General features: G+C 41.8%; 2 long non-coding RNA genes across 2 annotated transcripts in view; both read right to left on the bottom strand.

Annotated features, from left to right (window-relative positions):
• LOC124876832 overlaps positions 1 to 24134 on the bottom strand; it is a 156643-nt gene that overhangs the window by 63822 nt on the left and 68687 nt on the right. The window lies entirely within an intron of this gene.
• LOC124876833 lies at positions 438 to 23204 on the bottom strand. The gene is made up of 3 exons (XR_007040385.1): positions 22885 to 23204; positions 4854 to 5474; positions 438 to 1881 (listed from the first exon to the last, which is right to left on the bottom strand). It is a non-coding gene; the product is annotated as an uncharacterized LOC124876833 (long non-coding RNA).

Genomic DNA, 24134 nt, shown 5'->3' with positions numbered 1-24134 from the left:
GCCTCACAATACAGTGGGGAGAACAAGTATTTGATACATTGCCAATTTTGCAGGTTGTCCCACGTGCAAAGCACGTAGAAGTCTCTAACTTTTATTATATGTACTCTTCAACTGTGAGTTACGGAATCTAAAACAAAAATCCAGAAAATCACTTTGTGTGATTTTTAAGTAATCAATAAGCATTTTATTGCATGACATCAGTATTTGGTCACCTAACAACCAGTAAGAAGCCTCCTTAGTCTTACACTCCGTGTAAGACTCCGGTGCACTTTGCTCTCTGGGTTTTTAAATATATTCAAAATATATTTAAAAACCCAGAAAGTGTACTGGAGTCAAATTACTTGTTTGTGTAGTTGACCTCTCACGGGACTTAACTTCGGCCAGCAAGTTAGAATCTCCATTGTGTTTGCGTAATAATGATGAACTGTACATAGCACTGCTGTCCGAGGAAGTTTATTGGACCTGTGTAAAAACACAGATTTGAATACAGCCACCAGTCTCTTTGTCTCACACATACACATTTAAAATCATATTTCACACAGGTAACCAAACCAAAAGTAATTTATAAAGAGCCTTTACTCCAATACCACCCTAGATTCATTATCATAACCCATCTATGCAAAAAAAATATGTAATAATAACTTTATCCGTCAGGAGCAACGTTTTCTGCCTACCTCTCCTCCATATTCCTCTAAGCAACCGAGGAGAAACGGCACAAACAGGAAGTGAGAGTGCGTGACCCACCAAAATAAATTTTCATTCAATAACAACATTAATACAATAACATAAAAAAAAAATACAGATCATAAGCAGAATTTTGGTGAAATTAACAAACTTAAGACCACATGGGCTACATTTGTATGTACTTACTTGGCAATAAATCTGATTCTGATTCTGAACTCCGGCTCTCACATGCCGGTTACTTCTTCTCCAAGAAGCCCTCCACTCATTACCTGTATTGACTGCACCTGTTCGAACTCGTTATCTGTATAAAAGACAATTGTCCACACACTCAAACAAACTCCAGCCTCTGCACAATGGCCAAGATCAGAGAGCTGTGTAAGGACACCAGGGATAAAACAGTAGACCTGCACAAGGCTGGGATGGGCTACAGGAAAATAGTCAAGCAACTTGGTGAGAAGGCAACAACTGTTGGAGCAATAATAAGAAAATAGAAAAAGTTCAAGATGATGGTCAGTCTTCCTCAGTCTGGGGTTGCTAGCAAGATCTTACCTCATGGGGCATCAATGATCATGAGGAAGGTGAGGGATCAGCCCAGAACTACACAGTAGGACCTAGTCAATGACCCAAAGAGAGCTGAGACCACAGTCAAAGAAGACCATTAGTAACACAGTACGACATATATAATTTATTAGAAGCATATAATTTTAATTTATTAAAAACATATAATTTATTAGAAGCCATTTTTTTTAGGAATTCTAGAAATGGGCAGTTGATTTGGTATTGGTCTGTAATTTATTAGGGCATCTTATTGGAGATAATACAGCTTGAGGCAGAAACAAAACACTGCAAAACACTTTTTCAACATATTTTTAAACAAAGTACAGTGCAGAGTTTTCAAACCACTATTTATTTTGTTAATCTTTTGTCATGATTTAAACTACCGGATGCACTGAGACTCACTAGCTGTTCTCCACCTGTATGTGTGTAACAGGACATTGGTGTGATTCCATCAAGCAGCTCGCTGAATCAGCATGTTTACAATAAATGGCCCTCTGTTTGATTGCAGCTCCAGTCCATATGCTCATATAAGGGATGGTAAACGTATCCGTGATGTCTGCCATGCGCTGAGAAAACTGCTGAAGATACGACTCTGCCAGCTACCAACTGCCTGTAAATCAAATAAACTACCCCCAACACCTGGAGGGACATGCAAATAATATGATCAATATTCTGCAAAAAAAGCTACATGTGCAGAAACAACACCTTGCAGAATAGTCATATCTTCCACAACCCTAAAATCTCTTATTTCAGGAGGCGGAATTAAAACTTCATGAATAAAATGACTTTTGTAGAAGCTCTTGCACTGATGCTTTTTGAAATGACAGATGGAGGTTCGGCCCAGATGCTCTGTCTTGCTTTGCTTAAAGCGAGACATAATAATGGTATTGGGGATGCTATTCTTCGACTCACACTTCTCTCTGTTAGGTTGTGTGTTGATCTAATACTTCTGTCTCTGGAACAACCTTTGCACAGAGAAGATGGAAAACCAATAAAATGCAAAATATGGGACAATATTAAAACCTTTTTATAGCCAGAACTTTTGTAATATTTCTGGGTTCACCAAATCAGTGGTGATTTGCCATCACGAGTGACCCATGATGTCATATCAGAATCAGAATCAGCTTTATTGCCAAATTCGTACATACAGGTAAATCTCAAAATATTAGCATATTGTGATAAAGTTCATTATTTTCCATAATGTCATGATGAAAATTTCATTCATATATTTTAGATTCATTGCACACTAACTGAAATATTTCAGGTCTTTTATTGTCTTAATACGGATGATTGTGGCATACAGCTCATGAAAACCCAAAATTCCTATCTCACAAAATTAGTCTCAACGTTCTCTTCACAATATCCCACAGATTCTCTATGGGGTTCAGGTCAGGAGAGTTGGCAGGCCAATTGAGCACAGTGATACCATGGTCAGTAAACCATTTACCAGTGGTTTTGGCACTGTGAGCAGGTGCCAGGTCGTGCTGAAAAATGAAATCTTCATCTCCATAAAGCTTTTCAGCAGATGGAAGCATGAAGTGCTCCAAAATCTCCTGATGGCTAGCTGCATTGACCCTGCCCTTGATTAAACACAGTGGACAAACACCAGCAGCAGCACCCCAGACCATCACTGACTGTGGGTACTTGACACTGGACTTCTGGCATTTTGGCATTTCCTTCTCCCCTGTCTTCCTCCAGACTCTGGCACCTTGATTTCCGAATGACATGCAGAATTTGCATTCATCCGAAAAAAGTACTTTGGACCACTGAGCAACAGTCCAGTGCTGCTTCTCTGTAGCCCAGGTCAGGCGCTTCTGCCGCTGTTTCTGGTTCAAAAGTGGCTTGACCTGGGGAATGCGGCACCTGTAGCCCATTTCCTGCACACGCCTGTGCACGGTGGCTCTGGATGTTTCTACTCCAGACTCAGTCCACTGCTTCCGCAGGTCCCCCAAGGTCTGGAATCGGCCCTTCTCCACAATCTTCCTCAGGTTACGGTCACCTCTTCCCGTTGTGCAGCGTTTTCTGCCACACTTTTTCCTTCCCACAGACTTCCCACTGAGGTGCCTTGATACAGCACTCTGGGAACAGCCTATTCGTTCAGAAATTTCTTTCTGTGTCTTACCCTCTTGCTTGAGGGTGTCAATAGTGGCCTTCTGGACAGCAGTCAGGTCGGCAGTCTTACCCATGATTGGGGTTTTGAGTGATGAACCAGGCTGGGAGTTTTAAAGGCCTCGGGAATCTTTTGCAGGTGTTTAGAGTTAACTCGTTGATTCAGATAATTAGGTTCATAGCTCGTTTAGAGACCCTTTTAAGGATATGCTAATTTTGTGAGATAGGAATTTTGGGTTTTCATGAGCTGTATGCCAAAATCATCCGTATTAAGACAATAAAAGACCTGAAATATTTCAGTTAGTGTGCAATGAATCTAAAATATATGAATGTTAAAATTTTCATCATGACATTATGGAAAATAATGAACTTTATCACAATATGCTAATATTTTGAGAAGGACCTGTACAAACAAGGAATTTGGTTCCAGGAACACTTTGCTCTTTGGTTTTGTTTTTGCATTACAGAATATACATATGTACAATGTACAATATACACATATCTAATAAAAAAGGTGCATTTGCAACATCTGTATGCTGTTGTTTTGTACTCTATTGAATGTTCAACAGAGAAACAGCCTGGGGGAAGAAACTGTCTCTGTGGCAGCTGGTTTTAGTGAACAGTGCTCTGTAGCGGCGGCCTGAAGGTAAAACTAAACAGTTTATGTGCAGGGTGTGTGGGGTCTGCAGAGATTTTAGCAGTTCTTTTCTTGACCCTAGACCTGTATAAGTCCTGGATGGAGGGAAGGTCAGCCCTGATTATTCTCTCTGCATTCCTGATTATTCGTTGCAGTCTGGACCTGTCCTGTTTGGTGGATGAGTCAAACCACACTGAGATGGATGAAGACAGGACAGACTGAATAATGGCAGTGTAGAAGATGACCAGCAGCTCCTGTGGAAGGTTGAACATCTTGAGTTGCCTCAGGAAGTACAGTCTCTGCTGGGCCTTCTTCCGAACAGTGTCTATGTGTGAAGACCATCTCAGGTCCTCAGAGATGGTGGTTCCTAAGAACCTGAAGTGGTCCACGGCGGATACAGTGTTGATATATAGTTCCAGTCAAAGGTTTATGCTGCACGAGTCCAGAAAAGGGCCAGACACGTTGCTACAGACCACACACACCCAGGCAATACAATGTTTGTCCCACTTCCGTCAGGAAAACGATTTTGGAACATCACATCAAAAACAAATAGACTCAGAAACAGTTTCTTTCCCGTAGGAGTGAAGACAATTGTCCCCCTGCAGGCAGACACTAAACATCTCGGCTGATAATCAAACAAACCACCAGCCCATCTCAAACCTTTTCAGCATAAGCTGCACTATATGTAAATACTAAATACTACATGCCACATTCCATGAACATATGTTCTCTTTTTCTGTAAGTGTTTTTAATTTTTGAAAGTGTCTATACCATACATGTGTATCTTTTGAGCAGGTTCTCAGCTAAATTTCATTATGGTGACATAATGACAATGAAGAATCTTGAATCTTGAATGAAAACTCACCATGGGCATGGACGTCATCTTAGAGAGTCATGATCCAGTCACTACAGAGAACTCCAGTGTCTGGAGTTGGCTTGCTTTATACCACTGCATGGGTGAAGAACTTGCATCTTCAAGTGCTTTACATTGCATGGCCACAAAAACCTATTTAATGAAGCTCTGTACCTACTGGTCTTGAACTAATATGAAGGCCACATTAAGTTCAGATGTCTGCAGCTATAGGCTCTGCAGAAATTTGGTGACCTCTGCAAACTAAGTGCCTCAAAATCAACTGAATCTGTTCTTTTATTTTTTGTTGCCTAGCATTTCATGACTGAGTTGCTATCATTCCAAGTCACCTCCTCTTCTTTAGGCATCCAATCACTGAACCCCTGATGGAATTCACCGAGCTCCAGAGAGTGACCCATTCTTTCCCAAATGTTTACAGAAGCAGTTTGCATGTCTTGGTGCTGGATGTTATACACCTGTGGTCGTAGAAGTGACTGGAGCACATTCATTCATTCATCTTCTATACCGCTTATTCCATAGTGGGTCATGGTGGAGCTGGTGCCTATCTCCAGCAGTCTTTGGGCGAGAGGCAGGGCAGATCCTGGACAGGTTGCCTGTCCATCGCAGGGCAAACACCTGAATTCAATGATAAGGATTGGAGATTCAACATTTTGAAAAATATTATGTAATTAAGGCTATATTCATGATTTTAACTCTGGGTAGATTAGAGAAAATCCACAACATTTTCAAAATCCCATTTTTATTGTTTGTAAAAGTTATTGTTATTATATGTTGTGTGAGTATTTCACCCTGGAAAACGAACAGCTCAATAAATCATTCAAATGACATCCACTTTCATGAGTGTATGTAGCCTGACTGTAACTGTAATAATCCCAGTCACTAAAAAGGTCAGGCAGGGTTTTCTTGCACAGCATTGCAGCAGCTGCAGTCCCACTGAGATGGCTTTATTCTCGCCTCCTCTGCTTCTGCCACAGCCAGTCTGTCATAAAGCCCTCAATTCTCATTTACAGCCTGAAACGACAGGAAGTAACAGCACAGATGTCTCCCAGAGGCACTTTTGTGTCTCAGTCTGAGCGCTCCCTTGTTTTCTCCCCCTCTTGTGAGGCGCCCTGCATGTGCCATGCTGCATGGCGCAAGCAGAAAAGGTGAGGGATGGACGCTTGCTCATAAAATGCCCTAATGAATGTACTAGAGCAGCAGCAGTAGAAGCCGTGCGGGAGTGAAATGAACACATCACTTTTTGTGACAAGGTAAAAGGTGAGCATGGGGCTACATCTGCCATGCCTGACAGGACGGGCTGCTGTCACATGGGGAGATTTGAAAAGAGCGAGGTGACAAATGCAACAACACGGAGAGAGCGATGACAGACTGTAAGACAGAGGTGTCCTCTGTTGTTTGACAAGGACCTGGCACCACAACACCAGGGAAAAAAAAGCCCAGACAGTATACGAAGGGAGAATGGAGAGATGGAATGACAGAAGCTTGAATGAAAGACAAAAATAGCACATGAAATAATCCCATCGATGCAAGACTTCATAGAAAGTTTTTTACAGGTGATTTCCGGTGCTCAAACTTTATTTGTTAACATCGTGCTTAATACCCCTTCCTGAAGGTGGGGGCAGGACCTGACAACAACACATCCATCCATCCATCCATCCATGCATCCATCCATCCATCTATCCATCCATCTGACGGTCTGCCCGTCCATCCGTATGCATGCATGAATGAGATTATTACCAGTTTTAACAAGTTGGCTCAAATAAAAATCAAGAAAAAAACTTCTTAACTTAAGGAGAAAAATTTTGACTCTTTACATTTGTATTTGTTTAAGCTTGTGATGGTGTCCCAACCAACTGGTTGGCATTTAGGTAATGTTACATTGTTCTTATGGAGACTTCTTAGTGACCATGAGGTGCTACGCTACAGTTTTCTAACAGCGACCTTGTGGTAGTTTTCACCCCCCTTGCCTTAACTTCTTCCTCACTGTACAGCAGTGTTACTATTTTTAATTATTGCTTCTCATTCCCATTTTAAAGAGTACGTGAGAGAAATGAGCCTCTGTTTCATGTTATATTTACACCTGAGGGAAACACAAAGTCATGGTTTACTTATTACAGGTTTCTAGACAATCAACTTTAAAGGACAAAGTATAAAATCCAAAAAATAAATTGAATCCTTTAAAAGAAAATGCACCAAACATGTTATGAGCCTGACCAATATTTTCCCATGTTACAACCAATGACTTGAATGTATTTTATTGGGATTTTATGTGATAGATCAAATAATTGTGCATAATTGTGAAATGAAAGGAGAATGTTTTCAAAATTGTTTTTACATATAAGAATCTAAAAAGGGTAGCTTTTAGTCTGATACCCCTAAATAAAGTGGAACCAATTACTTTCAAGTCCATTTATGTATAATTTGATCTTAGTATAATTCCAGCTGTTCTGTGAAGGATTTAAAGTTTTGTTAGAGAACATTAGTGAACAAACGACATAGTGAAGGCCAAGAAACACAGCAGACAGGTCAGGGAGAATGTTTTGGAGACAATTAAGGTAGAGTTAGGCTACAGGACAACTATTCTGTGTTCCACAAATCTGGTCTTTGTGAAAGAGGGGCAAAACCAAAGCCACATGATGGCAGGATCATGTTGTGGGAGTGCTTTTTAAGAGGAGACAAAACAGCTTGTCAAAGTTGATAAGATGGATGGATGTAAATACAGGGTCAAGAAGGCTTGCGATTGGGGGAGATGTTCACCTTTCAGTAGGACAACGATCCTAAGCATACTGACAGAGGTACAAGGAGATGCTTAGATTTTAAAATCACTGTTGAAAGAAGCTCTCCATTCATCTCTCTGACTTAGCTTAAACTAACTAGAGTCATTTCGTGATACTGGAAATAATGAGGTGTTTCCAAGATGGGAGGAATGGTTTCAGGAAAAGGGAGATGGAAAAATCCAAACCTACAGTATATAAAGAAAAGAAGGAAATGAAGCAGAAAAATCAGGGTTTGAGAGAATTATGAAATATATAATGAGAAGATCTAATGAAGATAGATCATACAACGGACAGTACTGAGGAAATACCTTCATGTATCTCTGAGTCCATCCCTTAGGTTTATCTGTCACCTGGAAACTCCATGCCCACTGGACTCTACATCTGTCACCTCTGTAAGACCCTCTTCCTCTCAGTGATTTACGTCCAGATTTATCGCAGTGCCCAAATCAGTCAGAAGTGACTTCATCTGTATTCAAGAGAATACCCCACCCCACTCCCTAGCCCCCTTCACCAGGCCAGATGAAGTCAGGGCAGCGAAGATTTGTCACTCCGCTCGGAGCCTGAAGCTTAATGTTCCGGCTAAACTGTTACAGAATAGATGTTGACACAAAAGTGGCAGGCTCAGAAATCCGACATGACTGTGGGGATTTGGTGGGAAGATGCTCGAGGACTGCTGGAAGTAAATGTGACGTGGCTCCATAAATCAGAGACAAGGTGACACCACAAAGATACTGTTGGAAAGAAGGAGCAACACCAATCTCTTTCCATTCTCCCACTCTCTTTCACGGCAAACCATCCAGACTTGTTCAATGTGACTTAAAGAAAGTAAAGGCGTTACAGACCTGAGAGCACTGGTCAAAGACCGATGTTCTTCAGTGTCCTGCCTAGAGACTCTTAGTCACACTAAGAAATCTTGGAGGACTGAACCTCTGGTCTTCCAGTTGGAGGACTCCACCCCACCCCAGTGTGGAAATAAGAAGCAGCAGTGGTACCATAGAGCAACTACAAACAGAAATGCTGAGATCACTAGAAAAATGATTAATTGTAATTCAAGCAATCCTCCTTGGGGATTTGAAGGTAAACACCAGACATGACTAATGAAATGAAGTGAGTAATTTTAGCTGAGCTGGTTTTATTTCACCACCCGTGGCTTTGTAAGTATAACTTCTCTTTAGAAAGCTGTTGTTTACTATGATCTAATTTACAAAAATTAAAAAGATGTGTCTAAAGTGGAATTCTTAAGATCACTGCAACTAATAAGAAAAGATCTCAGGCCTGAGTAAAAATGTATTTTTCCCATAGTGCTGAATTTTCTTTATATTCAGGGAACCCAGATTTTCTGGTTTTCTTGGTCAAAGGTTCTTAAGGCTTTCCTGATGTTTTCTTCAGACGTTGGCAAAACAATGAGATCATACAGCTCAGCTGTTCAGCACTGCTCATCACCTTCTTCTGATCCAACAGCCTCATTCTCAGCTATTATCCTCTCATCCTAACCTCCTTTCTCCCTCTATTTCTTTTTTTTAACCATGTCATGTCCAGCAGACTAGCGCTCAGAATTGTTGTCTGAGTGCTAAGAAAAAGCCCAACAGATTTACTTTCACGGCTAATGCTTTAAAGGTCTGCTTAATATTTATTTAATAAACTTTATTAGAAACTGCTTTCGGATTATTTCAAAACATGGAGACAGAAATAAAAAGGAAGAAAATTAGAAGCACTAAAGAGAGAAAGGTGGGGCAAAAAGGAAAAGGGGAGAGAAGGAGAAAAGAATGCCGGGCTAGCAGCCACCAGGAGTGAGCCGGCACACACCAAAACACCCAGCCCCAGACACCGAGAATCGCAAGTACAGCAGTGGGCAGAGACACCACCACCGGCAGGTAGTGTGGCAGGGAGGAAATAGGTCCCACATTTGATTGGGGGGCCTAAACAGATCCAGAAGAGGGATCAGTCAAAGACCCAACCTGAGACAAAAAACAGGCACACAGTCACAATCACACATTCCCACCCTCATGCGTACAAATAAAACACTCGCACCTAATGTAAAGACAAACAACAATGGATGTCATACACTCACTCAAACTCCCCATACATACTCTATACTCCCAGGTTCAGGTGGCGATACCCCATGGGGCAACCAACCCCCGGAACCAGGAGGTGGTCCCCTTCCCTCTGGGGGTGGAGACAGGAAGACCGCCCCAGCACCTGAACCTAGGCTGGGCTAGCCTGGGTTGCTGCTTGAATCTTTGCACCTGAGCGACCTGCTTGAATCTTTGCACCTGAGCGACCCCGCCCCGGGACCCGCCCCCTCATCCTGAACCTAGTCCCCAACAATCCCCATTCTCATCCAGAGTGGGGGCCATGTACATCAGAGGGGTCTATGTGGCCCAAACGAGCCCACCAATCAGAGCCGCCACAGGATGAAACAGTCCCATACCCCCAATGAATTCCAATCCTAACCCCATGAGCCTCCCACCCCCAATGAACCTCAACATGAATTTCCCCACAGGGCCACCCCCAACCAGGACACAGATATCGAACACATGCCCCCAAACCCAGACGCCATGAATCCCCTCCCCACAGCACAGGGGCACACCCCCACAGGTGAGCTCTATCCCCAAAAAGTCGATGAAGCCACACCCACAGCCCCCACACAGTGCAAGTTCCACACACAGCCATGCTCAAAGCACCCCCACTGCATCCTGCCTCCACCACACAGCACGCCATAATGGCAAGGTAAGGGCCCCGCTCAATGCTACACCATCCCCCACCCACAGGTGCAACTGGGCAGATCCCACCGAGCACTGCGCCCACAGCGGAAACCCTGACCCCACACCAAGATGGGACAAATTCGCCTGGCAAGAGGTCCTTGGCCTGCGGCAAGCACCCAGGTCTGGCATCCCCCACCACGCCCCTCACAACCACACAAACACAACACATGACCGCCACTGCAACGTAGCCTAGGGACAAACATCCAGCTCAGCTCTACCATTGCCGCTGAGCCAATCCAAATGCCAATAACCCCACATCCAAGAAGAGGACACATGGCACAGGCTACCATGGGACCGCGGAAAAGGAAAACCCTTGCGGCACTCCAATGTCGCACCTGCACCCCGAGGCCCTACATGAGTGGTAGTGTGATGGAGTGGACGGAGGGAGGTGTCCGGGGATAGGGAGGGAAGACCTGGGGGCAAAGTACTCTCCCAGGAGGCTGGCTCCCTGGCTGACCCCAATGGGCACCCCTGTTTGCAGAGTTCCAACACAGGAGGGAGGCATAGGCACAGGCACTAGACCAGCAGAATGCACTCCTTGAAAGAGAGAGCACCTGCAATGACATGGTACCTACCCGCCCGTTTAGGAGGCCCCTAAACCCACCAATACACCAAAGGCCCCCGGGCCAGTGCCGGGTGCCAGAGCGTGTGCCGGTCCAAAAGCCCGGCAACATACCAGCCTGGACTCAGGCCCCCCAGGCCCAGCCAAGACCCCAGCCCGAGGGGGCGACACGCCCCAGGAACCCAGAGCCCCCAAGTCCACCCTGCCAGCAGCATGGCCACCAGGCCAGTAACCTATGTCTGCCGGCACAGGCTCACCTAAAGCATTGCATGCAACCACCAGATGTTGCCCCCAAGAGCCACCAAAGTCCCACCCCGGTTGGGGCCACAGCCCCCGGCGCCAGACCTCCCAGCGACCCCAGCCCTCAGTAGGGGATGGAGCCAATTAAAGGAGCCCAGAGAGATTGATCTGATGTGGAGGCAGAGGCTGTCTCAAGACTTATATAATCCAACAGAAGGTTTCTATACTGGTTAATATTAAGAAGGTTTCTAGTTTTCCAATTCATGAGGATAGTTTTCTTAGCGATACATAAGCCATGTTAACTGAATTTGTCTCTCTGGTGACATCATCTGAGTTGCCCTACAAGCCAACTGAGGGGGAAGGTGAACTATTATATCTCAGACACTTTAATAAGTCTTCACATATCAAGCACCAGAACCTCTAAACAGGTGTACATAACCATAGTGCGTGGATGTAATTGTCAGGTATATTGCCTGTGCAGTGTAAACAAGTAATAGACGGTGCAAAACCCATCCTAAAAATCAGTTGACCTGTTTAGTACACTCTATGAAGGATTTTATATTGTATTAATTGTAAACTGGGGTTACTTGTCATTTTCAAAGTTCTAGAACATATCTGAGACCAGAATGTTTGGTCAAAGTTAACTGATAAGTCCACTTCCCATTTTGTAATAGGAAGGGAAATTGATTCATCTATAATTCTCCCTCTTAACTCATCCCTTGCCTCTCCATCCCTCATCATGACTGCTTTCTACCTATATGCTTACCACTTTCACCCATCATCCTTCACCTCTTCCTCCTTCATTCCCACCTCACACAAGGAGGTTGGTTCTCATCCTTCATCCCTCCCTCATTCCTCTATAATATCTTCCTGATCTCATTCATCCTTTCCTCCTTCAACCCTAATGCTTGTTTCCTTTATCCCTCTCATTCCTGATTCCTTCCTATTTGATACAGCTCATCCCTCATCCCCTCTTTATTCTTCATATATCCTTCTCCTTCCTCATAACTTTCTAATTCATACACTGCCTACTTTTTTCCTTGTCTTTATCTCCTACTTCGCTCTATGTCCTTCATCCCTCCAATATTTAACTACTTCATCCTAGTCATCTAAACCTCCATATTTCCACCCATTACTATTTCCTTCATCCCTCCATCCCTTCTTAATTCTTCCCACTTATCCCTACCTCCATTATCCCATGCATCCATACCTCCTTCTTTCTTCTTATGCCTACCGACTTTATTTCCTTCATCATTCCCATCCAAACTTTCTTGAAGCTCTCATCCCAACCCCCCTACAGTTAGTTTTTCAAACTTGTTCTTCCTACTCTTTGGTTACCACTTTTATTTCCCACATCCTTACCCATCTTGTCATTTATTTGCTTTATTTTTTGTCTTTTCTTGGCAGACTACTGAGGCTCTTTCATCACCTCTGGAAAACTAAAGCAGGTCAGAACCCTCAGTCTCTATCTACAAATAATCTCAACACAATTGCAAATCTTATTTTCCATTGATGACTGCTCACATTGTGGTGGCATGGCTATGGAAGTGGAGAACATAATAAAATACTTTAAGCCAGAAAAAAGCTCTCACCAGCAGATGTACGGTCTAGTCCTGACTTGAAGAAACAGGATTAAAAAAAGGAAATAGACAGAAAACCATAGTGATGCTTTATCCTTCATCAGATCATCTCCTTAATGTAAAGTTTCCAGCTTCTAGGTCTTTCAGATTCATCATCAGACCTTCCAAAAGGCTGGAGAACCTCTGATCATGACCACTTTAATAAATTATAAAAAAGACTGGCAGCTGGGAAAAATGGTATAGAGAAATGAGGGATATACTAAGACTTTTGAACAGTACAAATCGTCAAACAGAGCCAGAGGCTGAAAGCCTTGTTTAAATCCCCTCTGACGATGCTAAAGAGCACAGGTTAGGGAGGGCTAACTTAATTAAAAGCACCATATTTATTGAATGTTTGACTGTGAGGTGTAGTAGATGTGCACAATGGTTTAATATGGTCTTTATCTGAAAAAAAAAAACTAACCAATAAGTGGGGGCTAGTGACTCTGTAAAATTTAATAAGAGCAATGGGAAGATTAGGAAAGTAGTTTGTGTGGATTATAGAATAATCAAAAGCAAGCAGAGATGGAGAGACCATGAAAAGAAAAGATGGCTAAAACGTCAAGAAAAAATTAGAAAGGTTCTTGATGTAAATCTGAAGAATGGTGATAAAGTTGTGGTAAAGATGTGTACTCCACACACACAAAAGGTAAACAAAGAAAATTACACAAGCTCCTGTCTTACAAAGGTAAACAAGAGAAAATGATGGAGATTTTGTGGAATAACAGCTCCTTTAATGTAATTGAAGTATGTGTATCACTGTGGATGCGCTTCCATTCAGCATAGTGCATTTATGAGCAGGTAGATTACTTTTCCGTGATGTCATTATCGCCTTTTATTTATTTCATAATAAAGGATCAAATCTGTCAACGTGGCTGGAGCAAGAACAGAGACTCTTGAAAACAAACAAAAACTAAAGCATGATCAGAACCAAAAACCAAACTTGACAAAACATGAACAAAACTAAAACATGACCAGAAAAATAATAAACAGAAGCATGATTCCACAACTGAGACAGAAATATAAGAAAAACCCAGAAACCAAAAAACCCCAAATCATTTCCTGAAATAGATAACACATATTTTTTTCAGCCGCCCCTTCTGCCTCTAGTTCTTCTTCACTTTCCCTGTCTTTGTTCTCCTAGTCTTTATTGTCAGAGTAAAGAAAGAGGTCACCATCTGTGGTGGCACTAAGGCCAAGTCAGATTCTTCATCTATTAATCAGAGCTACATTTACCAGCATATTTAACACTGTGCAGTCTGCCTAATGTGTACAGGAACATAATGTGGGTAAATATTTAAAATGCTTGCCAAATGCCAGTTTCTCCTACAATGAACTGTGGATGTGAACAACTTGTAGGTGTTGTGTAAAATCCAATAGGCAAGCAGGCGAGAAGAGGAAGACTTGTTGCTTCCTTTGAGGGGGGAAAAATGTGCAAAAGAGATACTAGTGGTGTAGTCGTAATTCAGCTATAAAAATACCTTCATTGTTAAGTAGCTAAAACCGCCTCGTCTGCGGGAATACTTGCGGAATGCTGGTGCAAGACAGACAGGGGATGCATGGGAAATAAAAAGCTATAGAGGTGAAGGTTTCTTCCACCTGAAAAATCTTCCCCTGTACTTCTGATTTTTTTTCTTAACAAAACTTTGCTGCAGCCACCCCACACATGCCATTCATCATTCTTGTCACCCTTCCTTTTTTTTTTCTTTCTTTTTTTTTTTTAGCAGATTTAGCACATTTGCGTATATAACAATATGCAGACGTGGATGTGAAACTGGGTACTGTTGGGTTATGGTGTACGTTCCCAATCTGCAAACCCGGACATGGCGTGTAATATAATTTACTTCCTCTCTTCCACCACTAGGTAAGACAGATCATAATGTAGTTCACCTTTACCCCTGCTACGTGCCTTTAGTGAAACCCTCGCCCACCAAAACTGTGGAGAGGTGGAAAGACGAGGCCAGGGAGACACTGAGGGGCTGCTTCGAGGTGACAGATTGGTCGGCCCTCTGTGAGCCCCACAGGGAGGATATTGAGTCTCAGGAGCTCATTCAACATGAGACTAAGGCTACGTTCACACTGCAGGTCATGATGCTTAATTCCGTTTTTCTTTTTAAGTGGTTGTTCAAACCACTAATTAAATTGGATGCCATCATACTTCAATCTGAACAGTTCACAACCCCAAAGCGACCCATATGTACAGATGGAGAACGTAGACGTCACACAGCACCACACTGTTTATGGAAATAATAATGGATGCCGGCGTCTCTGTGTTATTATTAAGTTATTGGGCAATGGGAGCCGACAATGTTATGACCACATCGTTGCAAAATGAAGAAAGGTAAGAAAAAAGAAAGCACAGCTATTAACAGTGGCCTTCTGTGGAACAGTGACGGCTACTTCTGTAAAGAAGTCTCTGGTGTGGATGCGTAGTCGGAGCCAGATCAATGACGTGAAAGTCGGATAAAATGCTATATGACCCTTCTGACCATGGACGCTTTGAAAACCATTGGATACGTATCCTCTTCAGTACCACATATAAAAGTGGCACAATTCAGACTTTTTCAGATGTGTAAAGATCAGAATTGGGCCATTCTGACTGCCATAAAAAACTTGGATATGGGCTGCATTTGTCTGAAGCCCTTTACATACGCTACAAGGAGCAGAATTTTGTTCTCGCCTCCACAGCTGCGAGAACATGACATCAATTTGTTCTCACTGTTGTGCTGTGGGCATTTCCGCTGCTTCTTCTCGACACATCAACTGGGCAAAACGTTTTTCTCGCCGGGTCTCCGACAGCTGCAGTGTGATTGGTCAGGATTTGTATTGGCATGGTTAAGGTGGGACACCGGAAATTTAATTTCCCTTTTTTCTGTACAGTGAAATAAAGTAGCTACCATTATGGATAGTTTTGAGGATCGGCTGAGGAAATATAAAGATTTGTATGGCATGTCTTGTAAGACATATAAAGACACACAAATGGCAAATAATTCATGGAAAGCGGTTTCTCAAGCGTTGGGTACTGAGGAGACGGTCTGTCTGAAGTAAATAGTGAATATGAAGTAAATAGTGAGAGTTCTTGCTCTTGCTACCTCAAGAACAAGAACAAAGTTCTCGGTTCTTGCGGAGTATGTAAAGGGCTTTAGACTGCCATGCTGCACCACAGCGTTTATTTTATTCCATGTTTATTTTATAATGGACTTGTGGTTTTTATATCAGGGCTTTTACTATTCATTACCTCTCTTTTTATTTTTTGTTGCATTGCCCACTGTAACAAAAGAAATTTCCTCTTGAGGGTTAATTAAGTGATTCTGATCCTGATTACTGCATATAAACCCCAATCGATGTATCAATCTCCTAGTCTGTTTCCCATTTCAGTTTGAAACCCTTAAGAGAAATCTTGACTAATTCTCAAAACTCCGACTTCCATCTACTGCTGATTAAGATACTGACTACACGATACTAATCCAGAAAAACATGTCCCGACAGTATTAATAAAATAGACAAATATGCCTTCAAATGACTGGTAACACACAGAGTACATTCATAGCTGAAATGGAATCACATGGTTAAACTGTATATTTCCCACAACCCAAGATTAGCCCTTTTTAGATGGTTATTTCAGTAATGAAAGATCCATTCAAGATTTTTTTAAGATGACCCAATAGCTTGACATTTCCAGCTTCAGATGTAGCTGAGTTAGCTTACAGGGCTGGGCTGAAGGAAAAATCATTATCTTCCTCTCAGCGACCTTGTGACTCAACAGTTTAAGGAGTAAAAAAAGGAGAAAACTGATATGTGAGTCACTTCCATCTAGTTTGACCACAAATTAGAAATCATTTATTTATCTTTTACTTAAACCTTTTGACTCAGGTGAAAGGATATCCTGTCTCTTTAAGTTCAGACAGAACATGCTTGCCAGTTCTCTCAACAGTTGGATCCGTATACTGACTACATAAATTCTGGAGGTTTCTAGAAGTGATCTGATTCAACAAAGTGGTGTAACTAAATGAAGACTCAAAGAGGCAACAACTAAACCTCTTGTTTAGGGTTAATGTTTATATAAGTTATTTGTCAAAAGCCTTCTTTCCCAAGAAAAATTCAGTAGAAAATCTGTCCTGCAATGAGATTTCGGAGCATTAGGGAAGCCGTTTGTTGCTGGCAGGAAACCGTACTCTCCTTGGCCTGAAGAAGAAAAGGAAGGTCTTGCTTCAGTGCATTGGGACAGCTGTTGTAGTTGACCTTTGGGCCTTGATCAAAGAGGCCTGCTTTGTCTGGTGTTAATATCAAATGATGAACATTCAGCTCTTGCTCTGCCCTTTATTTTTGCTGCCAAACAGACTGTAGGAACCACAGATTGGTATTCACAGACGCTTGTATAAATGATTATAAAACTACTGAGAGCTGCTGGGCAGTAAAGGTTGGAGTAGCTGCCCTATAACATTATTTCTTTACAGTGACTTTTTAAAGATTAATGTTTAACTTGAACTATGTTTTCAATACGACATTTTGTATTCCACTGCACCACTAAAACTGTTGCGGGAACACCAAATAAAAAGAAAAAGTGGGTAAAATATTGTCAGGTTCAAACAACCTAAAATACTTATAACATCACAAACAGAAGAGAAAGACAAAGAATTAGTTATTTTAGTCGCTGCGAGGAGAACGGACAGAGATGTGCTTTCAGTTACAAATCTCCTACCGCTCTGAAAACCATCTGTCCGCACCTTATTATCTTTGGGGGTTCCGTAGTTACAATAAACGTTGCTCTCTAAAGGATGGGAAAAACAGCTGCAACGTAAACAGGTCATAAAGACCATTATCTTGTAACAACACACTTCCACAATCTCCCCCATCTTAAGATCAGCGTGTCTTCTGTTCAGCACAATCAGCCACCCTCTTTATGACATCCTCAACTGTGACTGCTTCCTTCCCAGCTCCACCTTTGATCCTTGCCTGCAGAAAAACTCGTTACCACAAAGCCTTTCCAGGCCAGATGGGATGGATCCAGTGTCAACATCAAATTTGCTGTGTCCCCTACATGACATGTGGCAAACTGCAAATTGAACGTCTTATGACTCTCTTCTTGCCACTTATCCATAAAGCAATTTCTGGGGTTAACAAGTTAATAATTGTCCTGTCAACAGACTATCCCACCTAAACTGTAGATCTCTGCAACTCCTCAATAGTTACCATGGGCTTTTTGGCTGCCTCTCTGATTGATACCCTCCTCACCCACCATGTCACTTTACGTGGGCAGCCATGTTTTGATAGATTTGCAGTTGTGCCACAGTCTTTCCATTTCCAAATGATGGATGATGTTCAACGCTTGGAATATTTGACTTCATGCTTGACCTGTCTGCTTTGCTCCTTGGTCTTCATGATGCTGTTTGTTCACTAATGTTCTCTAACAAACCTCAAAAGCCTTTGCAGAACAGCTGTGTTTATACTAAAATTAATTTACACAGGCAGTCTCTACTTGGTAATCAGGTGATTTTTTTATTTAGGGGTATAAGAGTAAAGGGGCTGTATATAAACTTTTTCTGATTTTATTTGTAGAAACTAAAAAACACATATCCTCTTTTTTAACTTTATACTTATATATTACTTTGTGTTGATCTATTGCACAAATTAAGTTTGTGGTTCTAAGCAGAGAGCTTCCTCAATGATAATACCTTGGGAGCTTTTCCAGAAACAGTGCAGACTGGATCAGGGAAAATGAGTGTTGGGAAACATTTAAAGGCCAATTAGATTTTTTCTGGAATTTTCAAATAAATCACAGTAACCTCCTTCCAGCACAGCCAGGAACAAAAGTAACAGCAGACTTCCCATGACGTCACTGTTTGAATAAAACCCCACGTTCCAACAAACAGACCTCTTCCACACAGGTCCCCTGCGGAGCTGGAAGGAGAGACCGCGCACTAATGTCTCTTGCTGGCAAACAGACATAACTCTTTAAATTGGATCCAGAGTGACTACAATCACATGCAACAAAGTTATGTAATGATTTGAGTATTCATATAAAGGGTGTAATGAAACAAGCATGACTTTTCTTCTGAGGCCTCCAGAAGCAGCCCTAATCGAAGCGGATTTCCCCCACGGCCTGGAAAAGAAGGCCGGGACCGCATCGCACGCCTTCCTGTGTGCACGTATAGGTAGCGAGAGCTACCCCGCCACATCGCGGCCGCTCAAGGAGCCAAACGTGCCTTAGTTGTTCGTTTCGGTTGAGCCAGTTAAAAGCCCTTCCCCACAGCTACGGAGGTTAGCTGCAAGCTAACCCTTTGTTTACCCACAAGTGGATGTTTTCCTCAATGCCCAGGACAACTTCTCTTCAGCACGGTTCACGTAAGAGGTAGTGTTTGGGCAGAGAAGAATAGTTTAAAGTTAAATAATCTAAATAATGTTCGTTTAATGACATTTGTTTTTGTTTGTGTTGAGAAACTCACCTACAGTAAGTGCTAGCAGACTAGCACTCAGCTAAGGATGTGTTCTGTGTTGTGTTTTTAAAGTTAAGACAAACTTTAATTAAAGGGTGGTGTGTAAACACAGAAGATTGGCCATAATGCGCCACCCACACTTATGCATTCCAACCCTTTTATTATTGGTATTTTAAGGTATGTGTATGGAGCTAAATTTGGGCCATAAAGTTTGTTCAAACGAATAAATTTGAACACCATGAAGACCCATTTATCCAAAAGGTTTGGTTCTTATTCAAAATATTTCCTTAAATATTATTTTAATAAATAAAGGCAGCTAATTTAAACACGATTGAGAATTAGTCATCAATTTTGTCCTAATACCACTGCCTTTTTGGGCTGGTATTCAAAGGACAACCCTTAACAGACTAAAATATTATTTAATAAAATATTAAAGTATTAATATTAAATAATATATTCATATTCACAACAGAAGCAACTCTGGTGGAGTCCAGCCTGAACTGGGAACAGGTTTGACTTGTAGCCAAGAGCGAAGACAAAGCATTTGGCTTACTCAAAGGCAGTGGCTTCTGTGGCATCATGGGCATCAAGTGATGAGATATATATAAATTCCTTCTAATATGTTTGTATTCAGCAATGCAATGCAAACTCACATCTTTTTCCTAATTTCTCGTCTTTAGTTTCTTTGGGAGCAAAGACAATACATTTTTTTCAGTGTTTTAGCTTTGTGTTCTGTTATTTTTCCATAATTATGTCCAGCCTAATTATGTCTCACCGCTCCACATGTGCATTTACCCTAACAAGGACCTGTCCCAGATAATGTTTTCAAGCTGTGTTCAGTGACACTTCAAACTAAAGCCTTAATTTGAACTTTTAATACCAACACATGTGGTCATCAGCCAGACCTCTCTCCTTGTCAAGGTAATAGAAACCAATTCTCTTTTTTAAGTACATTTAGGATTATAAGATATCTTTAATTGGTGTACAAGCAGCAGAAAAAAGCAAAACAAAAAGTTTATGTAACTGGAGGCAAATTAATTGTCTTGCTTGCTTTTGTTGTAAAAATACCCAAAAAAGAGGTCCTATGTTGCTCACTGCTCTTCAGCTTGAATTAATTTTTGCACATTTAATTGTAATGGATTGATGTGAAACATTGTTTAAAATAATTTTACCTTTATTTGCACATGTAATTCTCATTGAGATGCTGGTCAAACCCCATTTAAGCCACTAGGATATAAAAGGTAATACAAATAAGTTAGAAGAAAATATCAAATAAACAATGGATAAAAGCAGAAACAACCACCCAATACTGCTTTCTCCTTTATCCTGAAAAGGGTTTAAAATCTATAGCCCTTTTCCACCTAATGTCCCAGGAGTTATATATCTGGGATTTTTTTTTATCCAGATAAAAGGAATCCAGGTCATTTATGTGCTTTCTGTTTCCACTGCTCTGAGAGGCAACAAACATTTATTTAAATCAACCTATGGGGAAGTTCTGAAGAAAACTACACTACACCCCCAGTCCACCAGGTTGCTGTAATATAAAACTAAAGGTCAAACATGACATTTATTCACAAAGATGGAGAATGCACAACTACCGTCCTTTTGTGTTTGCTTGTGAAACTCGTATAAAGTAGAAAACAGCAACAACGTGCAGGTCTTAAATATGGCAGGTGAGTGGAAGTCAGAACACTGCTAGAAAGGTTCCATAACCCCATCCCTCAATGATCCCTGCTTAATCTGAAAGTCCTACCTCAGGACTAGAACCTTTTATTCGGGAAAGTGTGGACCTGGGAAATAATATTATTCGGGTAACATTTTGTCAAAATGCACGGATGGCTTTCAAAATCCCGGGAAATGACTCAAAGTCTGCAATGGAAAAGGAGCTCTTCAGTGTAATTAAACTGTACAATTTTATGTCCTTTAATGGATTCCATTGATATGGCTGACGACAAAAAAAAAAAAAAAAAAAAAAGGGGAACCTCACCCAGCGTAGGGAGACCAGGGCACCCTGCTGAAGCCAGGCCAAGCTTGTCCACTAGCCTCAGCTGAGCCCAGCCTAAAGAAGCTACAGGAACCACCCTCTATGTGGCCCCACCACCTGCAGAGAGGAACATCGGAATCAGGGGGCATGCAATTTAGGAGGTGGACGAGGACGGGAGGATTGGCGTGCTAATTTTTTGTGGCATAATCTGGTTTGGGACATGGAATGTCACCTCACTGGTGGGTAAGGGGCCAGAGCTGTTGTGAGGGTGAGTGATACTAGAATTAGTTGGACTCACCTCTACGCTCATCGTGGGCTCTGTAACCCAACTCCTGGAGACAGGCTGAAATCTCTCCACCTCCGGAGTATCCCAGGGAGAGAGGTGCCAGGCGGTGGTGGGGATATTTACAAGCCCTCAGCTGAGGGTCTCGATTTTGGAGTTTTCTGAATGAAAGGGTTGCCTCTTTGAGATTTCAGGTTGCAAGAGGAAAGTTTCTGTTGTCTGTACCTATGCTCTGAACAGCCATTAAGATTACCACACCCTCTTAGAGTCTCTGGATGGCATGATGGAAGGGTTCCATCTGGGGATCCAGCAGTGGTCCCAGGAGACTTCAATCCCCATGTGGGCAACAACAGCGTTACCTGGAAGGGTGTGATCGGGAAGAATGCCCTCCCGCTGACCCACATTATTAATGTAAATAGTTAATTGTGCCCTAATCCAGAGCCTTGAACCTTTTGCAACTTTCAGGTGTAAACAGAGGAAATATCAGTAAGTTGAACACACTGATTAAGACCAAAAAGATCAGTAAAAAAAAAAAAAAAAAAAACCACCGCAGTTTAGTGTGAAAGGTCAGTATCTGAAAACCTCTAGTATGTCATGATCTACAGTGGTAAATAATTTTGACCAGTCAGTTAAAGGTGCAGCAAAAGACCTCCACAAAACCATTTAAACCATGGTGCAAGCAGTCACAATGCTTTGCCCTTTCCTAAACTCAGACTGATAAGGAGATGGAATATTATTAACGTCCATGTAGGTTTTCTTTGTGTAATTTAAGTTTTGCAAGTTCTGGCAAGTATTTGAGAGAGTGGAATGGACACCTTTTAGTAAAGGTAGTACAAAAGCGGTTTTCCAAACATCAGGAACAGTATTGGTTTCAATAGATTAACTAAAATTAAAGGTTTACTGGATCAGCTATAATACCTACAGCAAGCTGCAAGAAATGTGGCGAAAGGTTGTCAGAACTTGCCAATTTTCTTCAGGGTCTGGACCTTTTAAGCCTTTAAAGCTTAAATAAAAATATTCACAATACAGCATGTGAGTTTACTATTAGATTTACAATTAATGTTGATACTTAAGCATCAAAATAAATGTGTAGAACCACCCACAGTTACACAATCTAAACATTAATTTAGAAACTGAATTTAAGCCTACACAAATAGTGTCATCGTTTTAAAGGCCGACATGACCCACATGCAGAGAACACTCATAAGCAGATAAGCATTACTTTCAGTGATTTATTAATTCTACTCTGGAAAGGAATGTGGAGCATGGGAACCGGACCGATCGTCAGGCTGAGAAGGAAACGGCAGAGGTGAGTAATGGAAGCAGGTAAAGGGGTAAACACTATGGTATTGGCTTACGATTCTGGTGGGGATCGATCCACCAGGGGAGAGAGGTTCGAGTCTGGAGCAGTGCGGCTGTGCTGGTTCGGCTGGAGCTTTCAGATGGTCCTGGCGGACACGAAGGAGGGTGGACAGGTTTCGCTTGATCAGACAGGTGGATTCGCAAGGGCAGCTGCCAGCCAGAAACTGATCCAGAATCCAAATTACTGTTTAGGAGGTCCTTAGTGGAGTCTCCAGCAAGGGGCGTGGCTTGATAGACCTAGGACCAGGTAAACAGGCAATTAGACAAAAACTTCTTCAAAAATTATTTCAAGATCACAAGTGCAAATTGGCCAGGTGTTGACTACCGCAGTGGGCAAAACACTCAGGCGAGCCACCCTCATATAGTCCTCCAGCTGATCAAGCAACGATGTGCACCTGTCACACTCTCAGTCCTTCAGCTCCTGCGCCCCTTAGTGGTGAAGAAAGGTTAGCAGCAGGCAAGGTGAAAATCAGACTCTGACAGTAAGACTAAAAGCAGATTTATGAACACTTGTTTTATTATTAAACACCCCTATATAAAGATTAGGAAATCATAATCTTAGCTCAATAAAACATGATGCAACACACAGTAACCATGAGTCTCCACTATAGACCCGGAGCAATGTTTGTTTTCCCCTTAGGCCCCACTGCAACATGAGTGTGTTTTATATGCTGGTGTTCAAGCTACACTATCAATTTTAAAATACTGATCACCATAAAGCTCCAAATTAAATAGGTTTCAGTTTTATGTGTCGATCTGCTTTGGAGACTGGGAAATAAAAGTGAACGAGGGTATTTCCATCATGTTTTTCAAAAAAATCTCAACTATTAAAATGCTTCATTTAAACACTTGAGGCGTGACATACTATCACATATTATTAGGATGAAACAAAAATAGCAATAATTGTTGCAAATCAGATCATCCCTTAAGGATATATTATTGTTTTTGTGTCAGACTTATTATTGTAATCTGGTCTCAGACAGCTTTTTGAAACCTTCTGCCTCAATAGATTAAACAGGGAATATAGCACCCAGGATCTTCTAATCAAACACTTAAATTGTTTCACTAGTTTTTTTTAGTCTAAAGTGTACAGCCACGTTGGAACATAATGCCAAGGCGGAAGGACATCAGCAATAACCTTAGAGAAGCACCTGCCTCTGCTCACTAATCTGGAAGGGTCACAGTGCCTTGCGAAAGTATTGGCCCCCTTGAACTTTTCAACATCTCGCCACATTTCAGGCTTCAA

This window comes from Girardinichthys multiradiatus, chromosome 11 (assembly GCF_021462225.1).
Source record: "Girardinichthys multiradiatus isolate DD_20200921_A chromosome 11, DD_fGirMul_XY1, whole genome shotgun sequence".
NCBI classification, from domain to species: Eukaryota; Metazoa; Chordata; class Actinopteri; order Cyprinodontiformes; family Goodeidae; genus Girardinichthys; species Girardinichthys multiradiatus.
Note: the sequence above shows the minus strand (reverse complement) of the source record. Positions and strands in the feature narration are given on the sequence as shown.